This window comes from Lissotriton helveticus (genome assembly GCF_964261635.1).
Source record: "Lissotriton helveticus chromosome 1_1 unlocalized genomic scaffold, aLisHel1.1 SUPER_1_unloc_19, whole genome shotgun sequence".
NCBI lineage: Eukaryota > Metazoa > Chordata > Amphibia > Caudata > Salamandridae > Lissotriton > Lissotriton helveticus.
Window position 1 is genome coordinate 2,377,217 of NW_027611658.1, and position 15,988 is coordinate 2,393,204.

The 15,988-nt window shown below is 47.4% G+C and overlaps 1 long non-coding RNA gene across 1 annotated transcript in view; it reads left to right on the forward strand.

Moving 5' to 3' along the window:
- LOC144805690 (uncharacterized) overlaps window positions 1-9,690 on the forward strand; it is a 234,885-nt gene extending 225,195 nt beyond the window's left edge. The window contains exon 3 of the long non-coding RNA XR_013605576.1: window positions 9,603-9,690. This is a non-coding gene — a long non-coding RNA (uncharacterized LOC144805690). The remainder of the gene's footprint in view (window positions 1-9,602) is intronic.
- The last annotated feature ends 6,298 nt before the right edge of the window (window positions 9,691-15,988 follow it).

Sequence of the window (15,988 nt, forward strand, 5' to 3'; positions counted from 1 at the left end):
TCCATTTTGTGGATCTAAGGTCCTTTTAGAAATTAACCGCATTTAAGTAAAGTAACATGTCTTACCCCTCTAGAGGGGTGGAATGCTATCCCCATCACCAGAACTGGCGAGGGGATAGTATTCCAAATCGTATTACACCTTACACGACATGTTTTGATAAAGCCAAACCAGAGTTGCTATATAACCGCAAGGATTATAATGCACTTAAGAGTATATGGTATGGCATTATCCTGAAACAGCTTAGGGAGTTGTTCCCGACAGCTGCAGACAGGCTCAGCTCATGCTAGAGCTCCATCTCACATTAAACCACGCACTCTGCCTCCAGGATTGATGAGGCCTTCCATAGGAGTGGCTCACAGGTTTATATGTGTCCAGATATAGGTTTAGATATAGGTATACTATATCTAAGTAAGGGGTGATTACACCACCTTACCCCAGCTGAGTGATCAGCCAGTTGTGTCAATTTAAGAACCAGCCAGGGGTGGCAAAATATATGCTGCAGCCCCTGGTAGGCCTTGGTGGCCCCTATGCCCTGGGCACCTATAGTGCATTATACAGGGGCTGACAAGGAGTCCATTTCCAATTGTGGTATGTACCTAGGGTACATGGAATCCATTTTACAGAGAGAGCAGATGGCCTGGGGCCCTGATTAGCAGGGAACCAGGTCAACTAAGTCAAAAAACCAGCTAAACACAGGCAAAAAATCTGGGGTAACCATAGTCAGGTAGCCACCTTCCTACAAGGACTTTGTAATTGTTTGCATCCTCATGTCTAACAGTGAGGAGCTTATCTCTCCCTTTCTCTGAAAAGGAGTACCATAAGATTGCTGCCCACTGTTCCTCAGGAACCTGCTGTACCATGCAGGCTCTCTCAAGAGCAGTTATCCACTTGTGGATGTCATCCCCTTCCTTGTAGGGGGGCACAATCTTTGTCAGGTTGCTACTATCATAGGACCTGGGTTTCTCTTTAGGAATATTGCTGCCCCCAGTGGCATCTAAGCCACACAATTTTTGCTCTCTTGCCAAGGCAAGTCTAGCTTGAGCCAAGGCTACCTCCTCCCTCTCTATTTGGAGTTTGACAGCCCTCATTCTGGACCTATGCTCTATCTTCTGAGAGGCAGTCATACCTCTCTGAGATTCTCTTGAGGCACTAGAAATATGAGAGTCCCCTGAGGGAGATCTCACTCTTCTGTTGCCTGGGAGAATGATATGGTGGGATCTGGGGAGGTGCTGGCCCTCTCCATTTCCCAGTAGGTCTAAGTTGGCCTGGTTAAGCCTGGCAACTAGGACCTGGCTACCCCTCTGATCCTGATCTTCTGGGTCCTCTACATCTGAGTCCTCCTCCTCCTCTTCTTCCTCCTCTTCTCCTTCCTCTGGAGGGGTATCAGTTACAGGGGGGTTCACTCCATCTCCTGACTCTAAGGGAACTTCATTCGCCTTCTCTAAGTCATCCTGTTCTAGAATGGCTATCAGGATAGGACATGTGGGACTTCTGCCCCTTTTTAACCCTCTTGATATGCACAAGGCAATCAAGTCCTTTCGGGTTAATTTGTCATAGCTGGAAGTTGCCTTGGTAAGGTCAACTGTCACAGGAGCAGACTCTGAGGCTTTTCCTGTGTCAGACATGACTACTAGTGAGGTGTAAGTGGTGCACTTACCTACACTAAGTGTTTTCCTACTGTACCTTGCTAGTGAGTTGTAGTCAGGGTGTGCTAATCCCTTTAATCTACAACTACTAAGTTCAGTAGAACTTAAATATGCTAAGCTTTTGATTTATATGTACCTTGAGGTACTTGATGTGATCTTTCAATTTGATAAAAGATTGCAATGGTAAAACAACAGCAAGCTCAAATCCCACCGCTGCCACCAATGTGAGAAGTTGGCCTGATAGGTGATGTTTCCAATTCTGGAACCACCGGTTATCAGACCAAACAATCCCTTATGGTGTCTGGTTGTAAGTCAACCTTGTTAGACAAGCTATCCTAGGGGTAGCATGGACTAAGCAGCCTAAAGGCTTAACTTAAGAGGTCGTGTTAAGCGAGCTGTTTTACCACATACAATCCTGTAATATCAAATGAAAGGACACCACACAAGTATATATTATAAAAATATATGTATTTATTACTAAAAACAATCCCCAGTATTCTTTATGAATAAAGGGGCACAAGCGTTAAATCAAAAGCACAGTTTAAACATACAAAGTTGCACAATTATGGATGAGGGCGGGGGGCCACTCTAACCATATACTAAACAAGTGGTATAAGAGATACCAATCGAACAGTGGTTAGGCCTAGGGCCTAGGGAATCGCTGGGAGCAGTCGAGACAAGCAATGCTGAAGTCGGGAGAGGCCCACGGGATTCGGGAGCAGTGCGGAAAGCGCACGCGTGCACCAATGTTAACCAATGGTGCGTAAAAGTTGTAAAGTTAAAGTTTAAGGACACTTCCGCTGAACCTAGAGGAACAAAACTTAAGACACAGACCCTAGAGATGTGTACCAGTGTGGGAACACCGGCGGAGCAAAGTTACCTCACCCACAGGAAGCGGGTGCACAGGGTCGAAGTTGAGTCGGGTTTCGTCACGCAGGCTCTTGGTGCTTGGAGCTGAAAGGGCTGCAGGCGGGGTGAAAGAGGAGTGTCCGGTGGAGTCCAAGGGTGGACTCGAGTCGAAAAGTACCTGAAAGCAGAGGGGACAGAGTCTGGGTCACTCAGCAGTGACCAGGGTGGAACCAGGACGGAACCAGGCAATGTCGGGCGCAATCAGGTGGTCGTCGAGGAGCTTCTCTCTGCTGTCACGTGGGCTCTGGGGCATCTGCGACGTCCAGGAGCGGGTCACGATCTGTCCCACAAGGGCTCTCACCGTCGGCGCAGTCGGCTTCAAGTTTGGAGCAAACAACACTTGGCAAGAGCAATCCATGCGGAACCGGGAGATTGCTTCTCACTTGAACCAGGAGGGTCAGAGTGGGGGTTCCTTTTCAGGGGAGCTGGTGCAGATCTGGAGCAACCAGATTTGCAGGTCGAATTTCAAAGTTCGTCGGTACAGGGGCCACTAGCCGGCTGGCAAGTGACCGGGCCAACGCGTTGAGCCAAATGGAGCAGAAGGGCCCCACGCAGCACTCGTCGAGTGTGGAGGGCTGAACTTCAGTGCAAGAGTGGCTCAGGGTTGGGGCTTCTCAAACCCCGGTGTACAGCTTCGAGGGTCACTCACGGGCTGCACGGTCAGCGTCTCGTGGTCAATTAAAGATGGCGTGCCCCACGCTTCCGGTCACCTCCACGGGTCTCTGCTCTGCAGGGACTGTGGATCGGGCTGTTGGAAGGCAGGCAAGCTTGATCTCGTCGATCTCTGTCGCTCGGGTTCCGGCGGGAACTGCGACAAAGCAGATGTCGATGGCTGGATGGTGCCTGTTTGCACAGGGTGGTCACTCCTTGACCACAAGGGAGATTCTTCAGTCTTCTACGTTGAGTAGGATGTCGAAGGGTCCAGAGTTTCGTTTCTTATGTTTCATCAGGAAATCTAAAGTGCATTGGCACTGCTCCCAGTCTTATACTAATTTGGGGGGCTGGATTACCTGCTAGGTCCCCTCCTATGGGTGGGACCCAGGAAGTGGGTGGATACACCCCCTTCCTTTGATCCAGGCCGCCCTGGCACGAGGGCTGGAGTGCCCCAGAACTGGTTTGACCGGATTATGCAAGGGGCAGCCTTGTGCGCCCCAAGCAGTGTCTGGTTTCTTTCAAACCTCCCTGCTACAATCCACTATCTCCTGTCTGGAGGGTGGTAACACCCCCCTGCGACAGGAAACCCTTTGTCCAGGCCCCATTTGGCTGAGTTTCGGTCAGCTGCAGGGGGTCAGACTCTTGTCTGTGGCAGAGGCATCCATTTTGTGGATCTAAGGTCCTTTTAGAAATTAACCGCATTTAAGTAAAGTAACATGTCTTACCCCTCTAGAGGGGTGGAATGCTATCCCCGTCGCCAGAACACCTTACACAACATGTTTTGATAAAGCCAAACCAGAGTTGCTATATAACCGCGAGGATTATAAGGCACTTAAGAGTATATGGTATGGCATTATCCTGAAACAGCTTAGGGAGTTGTTCCCGACAGCTGCAGACAGGCTCAGCTCATGCTAGAGCTCCATCTCACATTAAACCACGCACTCTGCCTCCAGGATTGATGAGGCCTTCCATAGGAGTGGCTCACAGGTTTATATGTGTCCAGATATAGGTTTAGATATAGGTATACTATATCTAAGTAAGGGGTGATTACACCACCTTACCCCAGCTGAGTGATCAGCCAGTTGTGTAAATTTAAGAACCAGCCAGGGGTGGCAAAAGATATGCTGCAGCCCCTGGTAGGCCTTGGTGGCTCCTATGCCCTGGGCACCTATAGTGCATTATACAGGGGCTGACAAGGAGTCCATTTTCAATTGTGGTATGTACCTAGGGTACATGGAATCCATTTTACAGAGAGAGCAGATGGCCTGGGGCCCTGATTAGCAGGGAACCAGGTCAACTAAGTCAAAAAACCAGCTAAACACAGGCAACAAATCTGGGGTAACCATAGTCAGGTAGCCACCTTCCTACAGTGTCTAGTGGGGAAGTACCACTTCTAGACATGGCTGTACGTGTGCTGTTATGTTATGTTATGTTGTTATGTTAAGTAGCTTTTATATAGCGTACGGCTACATCCAGCAATTTGGCCGCAACAGGGTCGTCCGCCGTGTCAAGGTGGAAGTTGAAATCACCGGCCACAACACAATGCTGTGTGGTCAGCGCCAGCTCAGAGACGGCTGTCTGCAGATCCTCCAAAAAGGAACCCACCGGGCCTGGTGGTCTATAAACCAACAACCCCTTCAAGGCCTGACCTGGGGACAGTCTGAGCGTGAAGGCGAGCGACTCGGCATTCCCAATGGAGTTCAGGGGAAGCACCGAGCAGGAGACGCTCTTTTTCACCACAACCGCCACTCCCCCTCCCCTGCCCTTAACTCTGTCCTGCCGGAAGATATTGTACGCAGGAGGAATGGCTGAGAAGACGTCCGGATTGGAAGCCTCTCCCAGCCAAGTTTCGGTCAGTAGCAAGCACAGGGGATTTTCCCTGACCAGAAGATCGTAAATGTGCAGGGCGTGGCGCCCTACCGACCTCGTGTTCAGCAGCAGGCAAAGATGCTTCACGCCAGCTGTTGCCGGGTGAGGAACCGTAGCACAAATCCAGGAAGGCGTCCAACCACAGCCCGGACAGCGTCGTTTGCCCCTAAACCGCCCCGGGAAAATGGAGCGGCAAGAGCTAGAATGGCCCCGCATGTCCCGCAATGACGCAGAGGAATAGCAAATCATCTCAGCCAGAGTATTGCCGGACCGGGGTCCCCCGCCGCCCCGACGCCTCCGGGACGCTGACGGGCGCAGACGGGCAGGACTCCAGCACGACTCAGGCTAAGCGAGGGCGTCCACCTGCGCGTCACGCTGCGCGTGAGGGAGCGACTTTAAGTAGGCGCTCCAATCAAGCCTGAGCGTGCGAGTCCGCTCCAAGATGGCGGCCGCCGCTGGCTGAAGTAGCCCAAACAAAGATGGCGCCCAAAATGACCCCCAGGACCCGGACCCACCAAAGTGGTGGTGCTTGGCAGGCAGAAAATGCCGTTTTTAAGGTGCAGGTAAGGGGAGAAGGGGGCGCTGGCAGCAAGCAGGCAGGCTAAAATCAGGGAAGAATGAAACAGAAAAACGAACCCAAATGCAAAACAGGATGTTTTAAAAAGTACTCGGCGCTAGTAGCAGCGCGAGCGCGGCGAAGTGGTAGATGGTCTAACCAGCACCATGCTAGAGCCTGCCTTAAGTAGGCGCTCCAATCAAGCCTGAGCGTGCGAGTCCGCTCCAAGATGGCGGCCGCCGCTGGCTGAAGTAGCCCAAACAAAGATGGCGCCCAAAATGACCCCCAGGACCCGGACCCACCAAAGTGGTGGTGCTTGGCAGGCAGAAAATGCCGTTTTTAAGGTGCAGGTAAGGGGAGAAGGGGGCGCTGGCAGCAAGCAGGCAGGCTAAAATCAGGGAAGAATGAAACAGAAAAACGAACCCAAATGCAAAACAGGAAGTTTTAAAAAGTACTCGGCGCTAGTAGCAGCGCGAGCGCGGCGAAGTGGTAGATGGTCTAACCAGCACCACGCTAGAGCCCGCCTTAAGTAGGCGCTCCAATCAAGCCTGAGCGTGCGAGTCCGCTCCAAGATGGCGGCCGCCGCTGGCTGAAGTAGCCCAAACAAATATGGCGCCCAAAATGACCCCCAGGACCCGGACCCACCAAAGTGGTGGTGCTTGGCAGGCAGAAAATGCCGTTTTTAAGGTGCAGGTAAGGGGAGAAGGGGGCGCTGGCAGCAAGCAGGCAGGCTAAAATCAGGGAAGAATGAAACAGAAAAACGAACCCAAATGCAAAACAGGAAGTTTTAAAAAGTACTCGGCGCTAGTAGCAGCGCGAGCGCGGCGAAGTGGTAGATGGTCTAACCAGCACCACGCTAGAGCCCGCCTTCAGTAGGCGCTCCAATCAAGCCTGAGCGTGCGAGTCCGCTCCAAGATGGCGGCCGCCGCTGGCTGAAGTAGCCCAAACAAAGATGGCGCCCAAAATGACCCCCAGGACCCGGACCCACCAAAGTGGTGGTGCTTGGCAGGCAGAAAATGCCGTTTTTAAGGTGCAGGTAAGGGGAGAAGGGGGCGCTGGCAGCAAGCAGGCAGGCTAAAATCAGGGAAGAATGAAACAGAAAAACGAACCCAAATGCAAAACAGGAAGTTTTAAAAAGTACTCGGCGCTAGTAGCAGCGCTAGTAGCAGCGCCAGCGCGGCGAAGTGGTAGATGGCTGTGAGGGTGCTGGTGTGTGATTGGCTGGAGTTGGCTGGGATACCAGGATCCAGGATGTCTGGATGGGTCTGCCCAGTGGTGAGTGCTCAGATCAGCATGCTGATGTGAGGGGAGGGCTGCACCTGGTTCCTGATGGGGCTGGGCTTTCCCCACACAATGCTGGCCCCGCCCCCTGTGGTGCGTCTAACGACCCTAGCCCTGCCAGTGAATAGAGTGAGGTGATGAGCACATCAAGGGTGCTCCAAAACCAGCTGTGACTGTTTTCTCCCCCACCCTGCACCTACAGACAAAGGAATGTGGTGCATAAAAATGGGGCTGTGTCGCAACACAAACTGTTCTCTGCCAGGATCCTGCCTGAGGGGGCTGCTGCTGTTGCTGGGGCCAGGAAGACCGCCACTTGGATTATCTCCCTGCCTGGAGACCCAGTGAGCTGGCTCTGGGCCCAGCCTTGCCCCCTGCCTGCTTTAAGGAACTTTGCTGTGCCCCTAGCGCTTGGGAGCGCTGTGCCTGCACCCCTAGCGCTGAGAGCGCTGCAAATCGTCTTTGAGCGCTGGGAGCGCTTTACTTTCCCTTTTCGTGGCTGCCCACGCCACTTTTTGCCGATTTGACAGTCCCCTGGCAGGTGCCCACCCTGCCAAGGACCTTGTGCTTTACCCTGTCACGAGCGCTTTGGGAGCGCTTTATTGAGCTTAAGGCCGGTGCCCACCCGGCATTGCCCTGTGAAGTTTTCCCCGTCGCCGCCCGGCCGTACAGGAAGTCAGGCAGGCCGTGACCTCATTCCCCAGGCCGCGCTCTGATTGGCTGCCAGCCCGGGACAGGAAGGAGGGAGCCGGAAGCTACCGGGAGCCGACCCTGGGATCCGGTGCACTCACCCAGGAGAGAGAGAAGCCTTCTGTCCAGCAGCGGGGCAACCGTGGTGTGGGGAGAGCCCCGCAGCTGCCGAGGAATAGAAGGAGCCTGGAGACCCTGGGAGCGCCCACCAGAAACCGGGTAAGTGGGGCTCGGTGTTCCCGTCTAGGGAGGAGGGCGTCGGGGCACATTGCCGGCGCCCGCCCTCCCCTCCAGTACCAGGGCTTTGTTGTCAAAGAGCCTGAGAGGCCCCGGGGGGGCCTCCCTGCAGATTTGAGCCCCGGGCGGGCTCCTACGTTACTGGGGCATTTCTTCAGGGCCGCGAGAGGCTCTGGGTGGCATCATTTCCTTTCGAGTCCCCCGAAGAGGGACTCCAACGCCCAGAGCCATTTGTTCTCTTGAGTCCCGGAGGGACTCCAACGGCCGTATTTTGTGTATGAGCCTGAAAGGCTCAAGGGGGCATTTTGATTTACTGAGAGCCCACGAGGGGCTCAGGCGCCACAACTATCTTTGAGAGCCCAGAGATTCTCAGGGGCCATTTGTTTATTCAGAGCCCAGCGAGGCTCCAAAAAGGGGACAGTCATTTCTACAGAGCCTGTGACACTCAGTAACACCAGCAAGTAGCAAACACAGTAAAACATTTTGGCCTGTATCTTTCCGCCGTCTTTGTAAGCCTGTGACACTGTGAGTTTCAGGAATTCCACAAGCAGCACTATAGGTGGACTCACTACTAGTACATACATAGTCAGATAGTACTAAAAAATGCCTTTTTACTTTTTTCTCTTGTTTTGCAAAAGAAATTACTGGTACGTGAACTTGTGGTAGCCGCCATAATGGCAGCTCACTCAGCTTTAACCCAAGAAATACAGACACTGGCCATGATGATGCAGACTCGCAGTACTTTAAGCAGTACATGCAGGTGGGAATAGGAATGTCTTACTTTTCTATAGGGGTGGCACTGCCACTGGCCATACTTCATCCACTCAGCGTCTGCGCTACTACATCATACACCTCTGCTATCGACGAGGAGGATAAAGAAGATAACATCCAGGCTTACAAAGTACGTCTATGATTCTTCTTAATGTCTCAAATGTACCAAAATTTCTTTTTGTTAACAACCAACTTACACCCTTTTCATTATATTTTGGAAACCGCTGTATTCTTTCTTATGTTGAATTGCATTCAACAAAACCATTTTTTACAGTCATAAATAAATATTAAGACTCGCTCGTCCTTCGTTTCACTCTTCTTTAGCTTTTCGTTCTTCACATCCCTAAACTACATCTGATCTGATATGACTTGGCTTTAAAATAAAAATTGGCCAGCTGAGTTCAAGTGAAATAGAGGGGACCATTGGTTACCAGAGAAGTACAGCCACTAATGCTATTACAAGTCAAGGTTGACTGTCTTCTCCGTGATAGCCCAAAAAGTAGTTATAAATTAGTAAATGTTCTTGACAGTACAGTGTACTTATACTAGTGTACTGTGTACTACTGTACAGTACATCATACACTCCTTTACGAGCCTACTCAAAAAAAAAATAATAAGTAAGTAGTATAATAACTTACCACCATCCGCCGCCGCTGAGCCTTCCCCCCCAGCTCCTCCTGTTGGCACCGCCGCATCCAGAGTGGACCCCTCCGCACTGCTGGCCCCAGCACGGATGGTCATCTGTGCCGCATCAGATGTTGTGACGTCTAGGAAAAACATGTCATATTTTCAGATGCCATACACAACCCCCTATTTTGTCTCGTAATGGAAGGAAATGTTACATAACACATTTTGTATTACTGGGATTGAAAAAATGTTACGGTTTTGGGGAGGGTGTTAACCTTTTAGATGCTTATTCCATTAAATGCTACACTTCTTCTTTTGACAACTGATTAATGCTTGCTTAACGTGCACCATTTTTCTCATTACAGAAAGAAGATTCCATTGCCCTTCAGCCAGACGATTCACCAACTACTACTGAGTCACCACCAGCAGTACTTAAGTACTTTAAAGAAGGTGGGGGCTCACACACAGTTATTCTACTAATTTCCTGTGTCTGTTAGTGTTAACTATTTTTAAGTTTGAGTCATACTAATTTCATTCATGGGAATGTTGTTTAAAGTAAACTTTAACGTCATCTTCATCCATAAGAATACTACGCTATTAAAAATAAAGAAATAATGTTTTCATTTCTCAATTGAAAATAAAAATTAAAAACTAACAAACACTGTGTGGTTTTTGTTCACGAGTGAGTGAGCGGAATGGTTTGAACTACTGCACTTGGCAGTCATGTTTCAGTAACTCAGATAGGCCAGGACTCGGAGGTAGTCTCTCTTCTTCTGTTCTTCAGGGTCGTAAAATCATTGGTCAGACATTCTAGATAGTCGGTCAGGGGAATGGGGGTTCAACTTCTGTTCGGACTGAGGTATGTCGAAAGTCGAACTGCACCTATCATCAACAATGTCCTATTTATCTTGTTCATACTTCTTTGTGTGAAGAATAGTCCCTGAAACAGTAGCGGTATGGGATGTGCTCCTCTCAAATCAAAAAGGCAACTGCTACCTTTTACTTGGTGTAAACAATGACATTTTGTTGTTGGAAATTGTCAAAGCACTTACATTAAGAAGACTGGAATAGACAGCAAGGGCAACCCAGAGGACTGCACTCAGTGCCTAGAGCTATTGCTGTATCAGAGTTTTGTTTCACACCGTTTGCCGAATGGACAAGCTTAGCTACCTACACAGACCGACTCATAATTGTAAATAGTAGTAGCACAGAGAGTGATGGTAGAGGCAGGATAAGAATGTAGAAAGTAGTCCACATTAGAAGAAGATCAAAGACTATTTTGTAAAACATAGAATTATTAGGAACCAGTTTGTAATGAATAGGAGCTGTAAAAGTTAGGGAAGTATAAGTATTAATATAACAATAGAACAACTTACTGGGGCCAGCAGAAGAGCCTGCAAGGGACTGCTCCTGTTCACCTTCTGCCACCGGAGTCTCTGTCGCCGTCGCCTTGTCCCTGGGAGGTCCTGGTGATCATGAAATAATGAAACACAACATGGATGATTGTTTTTTGGGAAATATTTGATTTCTTTGTACTCAATCTAAAATTATGTCAGGGAAACAAATTGCATCTGATCTGGTCAAGTCCCCCATTCACACCTTCATTCATACTACCGTGCTTCCCATTAGACTCACAGACATTCCGCACCCCGCTCCAGATAGGGGCGGTGCCAGAGTTCTTGGAGCGAAAGGCAAAATTCAATTTGCCTGCAAAGAGAACCCCAGGAATTGCTATTAAAAGTTGTTTACTGCAACTACACGGAACCTCATAAGGCCTTCCCACACCTTATGGAAAGCTCCGTCCCCCCCCCACCTCAAAGTGCATCTCTCTGGTGGTCTGCGAGGTGCTGCCTGTTTTCTCCCACTGAACAACCAAACAACACATGGCAGAGGCCTTGAGAGGCAGAACTGCCGCGGCCATCCTGTAAGTCTGATGTTAGCTCAGTGCCCCCAAGTCCCCCATTCACACCTTCATTCATACTACCGTGCTTCCCATTAGACCCACAGACATTCCGCACCCAGCTCCAGATAGGGGCGGTGCCAAAGTTCCTGGCGCTCAAGGCAAAATTCAATTCACCTGCAAAGAGAACCCCAGGAATTGCTATTAAAAGCTGTTTACTGCAACGACAAGGAACCTCATAAGCCCTTACCACACCTTATGGAAGGCTCCGCCCCCACCTCAAAGTGCATCTCTCTGGCGGTCTGCGAGGTGCTGCCTGTTTTCTCCCACTGAACGACCAAACAACACATGGCAGAGGCCACGAGAAGCAAAACTGCCGCGGCCATCCTGTGAGTCTGATGTTAGCTCGGTGCCCCCAAGTCCCCCATTCACCCCTCTTTCACACCATTCATAGCCCAGTCCACAGACTGCACACACACTGCAGGCATCCCCGACTATGCCTCTATATATAGCAAAGAGGTGAATGATGTCATAAAGCCTGCGAGACCCAGGGGTGTGATGTAGTACATGATGTCACAAACCTGCCAGGGTCAGGGGTGTGGTGTAGGAGATGACATCACAACCGATTGATGGGAAATGCTGATAACACTCAAGGCTGCCTTTGGGGACCAGTGATACATTATGTTGGTACATATAGGTCCATCTTTCGCATAACATCACGGAAGCAGAAGATTGAGCGAAGGAAGTCAGTTACAATAATCTTATTATTAAGGTTTCCTGTTTTCTCTTTATTGCATACATGTTAACAGAATCTGTAAAATCGATGGTGAGATGGGCCTAGTGTACTGCACAGGAATGCACAGCTTGTCATTCTGTTTCTTCCTATCTGCTCTGCCCATTTCACAGGTGTGATTCAGGTATTCAAATGGCAGGGTGGCATCTAAGGGTTAGAAGACACCTTACATCAGTCTTCTGCACTGACTAGCAGAGCCTGGCAGCGGTCTTATGGCTGGGCTCTGAGTCTTCGTCTGTGTTAGCCTGTCTGCTGGCCTGGGCTCCCATAGACTCCTTCTTGTGTAACTATGCACGGCTTCAAGAGCATTGCACACACACATGCATTCAATAGAAGGTAGTTCTGGATACCCTGGGGCGTCAAGGTGCCCAAGGAATCTGTAGTCTTGGGATGTACTGTTTTCTACTCCCAAAATTAAGATATCACACATAGCTGCTGGCTGCTTCAACCTTAAAAAAAATGAATGTTTTGTGCAAGAAGCATTCCAAATGTAGAATTTGCATTCCATACATAGTTCGAACGTTCCAAATTAGAAGCGGTGTTCCAATCTACATTCTAAAGGAATTCTTTCAATTCTAAATTAGAACTCTCATTCCAAACTTAGAACATCCTTTACAAAATAGAACCGTCAATCTTAGAACTCAAATGTTATTTGAGCAGAAAGCCTTGACATTACATCATGCCTTCATTGTGACACCAAAAACACCTTCATTACAAGTTTGTAAATTCGATTTTGCGCAGAAACTGGAGTTTCTGATCTAAGGGGTGTTGCAAAAAGAGTAACAGTACTGCACTTTGTGGGTTTCTCATGGACACATTTGGTCAGGTAAAACCTTATGAAACTTGTCCATGGAAAACAGCTCTGTGCTTGGGAAAAACCCAACAAAATCTGGGCAGAAAGGTGGACATCAGCTATAATTCTCCCGTGCTGAGAGGTAATTGCCTAGCAGTGCAATATTCTGCAACGTTGAATGTTTAAACACTACAGTATCGTCGATTGAAGTTATGACATTTCTGATAAGCTGGGCCTTCCTGCGTGCTGTCTGGGCAAGACTGGTCTAGAGCCAGGCATGAGCACCAACATCATATTTAACCTTGACAGCCTCCATGCTCAATAATGGACCCCATAATATATCTCAGATTATATAAGAAGAGTGGCTAGGGCTCATTTCCAGCCTCCAGGTACATGTCTGACTCCTATTTGTGACATTTTGAGGTGTTTGGTGTCAAATTCTTTTTTTTCCATTATAGCTTCTAGATATCAGAGTCACATCAGATTTCTAGTTCTGGACCCAAGAAGACCATAGTATACCTCAGATGACATACCAAGAGTGTCTAAGACCCATTTCTGGCCTCCAGGGGTGACTTTTTGAAGTTTTTGGGTTTAAGGGGGCAAAGTCACTTTTTCCACCCAGCCCAATGTTCTCAAAATCGGGTACGATATCAGGTGTTTCCCTTGGCTGGTAGCGGAAAAAAAACTTTATATAATATCAAAGTTATATATATCACATGAAAGCATCAGAGCTGACCTTTCTAACAAGTGTATTCGTATCTTGCGCACTCAAACAGTGTCTCTGATATCCATTCTGAGCTATTTGGAAAATTAGCAAATCTTGTCAAAAAAATGTTTTGGACGATTTTTGCTAATTTTCAGTATCAACCCACCTGACTGTTTTTGGGTCCCTGTGGCCACCAGGACCCTATATTATATCTCAGGTGATATAGCAAGAGTGTCTAGGGCTCATTTCCAGCCTCCAGGTACATGTCTGAGTCCTATTTCAGACATTTTGAGGTGTTTGGTGTCAAATTCATTTTTTCCATTATAGGCCTTAGATATCAGAGTCACATCACATTTCTAGTTCTGGACCCAAGAACACCATAGTATACCTCAGATGACATACCAAGAGTGTCTAAGACCCATTTCTGGCCTCCAGGGGTGACTTTTTGAAGTTTTTGGGTTTAAGGGGGCAAAGTCACTTTTTCCACCCGAGGTCGTGGAACTCGGAGCTGGGTAAAAGTTTAGCTTGAGTGCCCTCCCCATGGAGGTCAAAAATGTTATTGCATCAAAATCATTTAAAAACTATATAGGTGTAATTGTAGTGCCCTGAATTAAATATGGCTGCATTTGCACCGTTCTAGGTATTTACAAAATGAATTTCTAACACTTTTGAAGTCTCCATGAAGTGAAAAATGACCAAGTCCTAAAACTTCACTGGTGCATCAAAGTGGTCAAAAAAGGTCAACATTGGGTTAAAATTAACAAAACATAGTGCTGCAGTGGTCCAATAGCAGGCTAAAGACATAACGAATGACACAGAATGAACAGTTTTACTAAACACTTTGAAAATTCGATTTTCAATTTCAGGGGGACAAGGTCATGGAAGTCATGGAACTCCGAGCTGGGTAAAAGTTCAGCTTAAGGGCCCTCCCCATGGAGGTCAAAAATGTTATTACATCAAAATCTTTTAAAAACTATATAGGTGTAATTGCAGTGTCCTGAATGCTATGTAACTGCATTTGCACTGTTCTGTGTGCCTCCAAAATGAATTTCTAACACTTTTGAAGTCCCCATGAAGTGAAAAATGACGAAGTACAAAGACATCATTGGTGCATGAAAGTGTTTAAAAACGGTCACAAATGCATAAAAATGAAAAAAACAAAGTGCTACACTGGCCCAATAGCAAGCTAAACACACAATGAATGACCCAGAATGAATATATTTACAAATTACTTGGAAAATGCTATTTTAAATTTCAGGGGGACGAGGTCACAGAAGTCATGGAACTCCGAGCGGGGTAAAAGTTCAAACTTTCCACCCCTCATGGAGGTCAAAATTTTTAATCCATCAAAATCATTTAAAAACTATATAGGTGTGATTGGAGTGTCCTGATTGCTATATAGGTGCATTTGCACTGTCCTGTGTGCCTCCAAAGTGACTTTCTAACACTTTTGAAGTCTCCATGAAGCAAAAAGTGACTAAGTCCAAAGACCATTTGGAGCATCAAAGTGTTAAAAAACGGTCAAAAATGCATAAAAACGAAAAAAAACAAGTGCTACAGTGGCCCAATAGCATGCTAAACACACAATGAATGACACAGAATGAATAGTTGTACACATTACTTTGAAAATGCAATTTTAAATTTCAGGGGGACAAGGTCACGAAAGTCATGGAACTCCGAGCGGGGTAAAAGTTCAACCTTTCCCCCCTTAAGGAGGTCAAAATTTTAATACATCAAAATCATTTAAAAACTATATAGGTGTGATTGCAGTGTCTTGGATACATCCCACATGAATTTTAAACACATTAGGAGCATCTCTGATCAAAATAACCATAAAAATCCCAAAGCTGCATCAGTGCTTCAAAGTGCTCCAAAACGGTCAAAAATGGACGAAAATGAAAAATATTCTCCATATCTGAGTTTTTATAACATTCCTTAGATAATGTATATCTTGAATTAGTTTTAAATCCTTTTATTAAAAAGTTTCTTTTCTATGCTGCACTGGTGCAACGCCTCAAGTCTGAGAAGCTGCACCAGTGCAGCCGAAGCAGCACTGGTGCAGCCGAAGCAGCACTGGTGCAACAAGAGTCAAGCTGGTAGCCTGACCTTTGACCAATCCGAGAAAAAAAAAGGTGTTTTTTTCCCTGGGCCCCTCCCCCAAACGAAAACACATTGACCTGAAGCCTAAGTGTATTCTGAGTCATAAAAAGTTTATTAGATGAAAAAATATTGTACAGGCACTTTTTTGCACAAAAAGTCACTTTTTGGCACTTTTTTGAGAGAAATAAAATAGTTCGCAGATTTTTTTTAAATCGACCGAATTAAAAAAAATGCTCTTGTTGGATGGCTTTGGACATAAGGCCGCATAAACAAAAGGAATTTTTCAAATATCTGTTTTTCTCACTTTTTTATTGCTGTTTGAAATTTCTGACTTGACTTTTTGCATCATTGGTGATGCATGTGTTTAACATTGAGCTTGGGAAAATTGAAAAAAAAATAGACTTTGGGGATTGTTTACTAGGGCAAGTGATACATCAAATTAAGACTCATATTAAACTG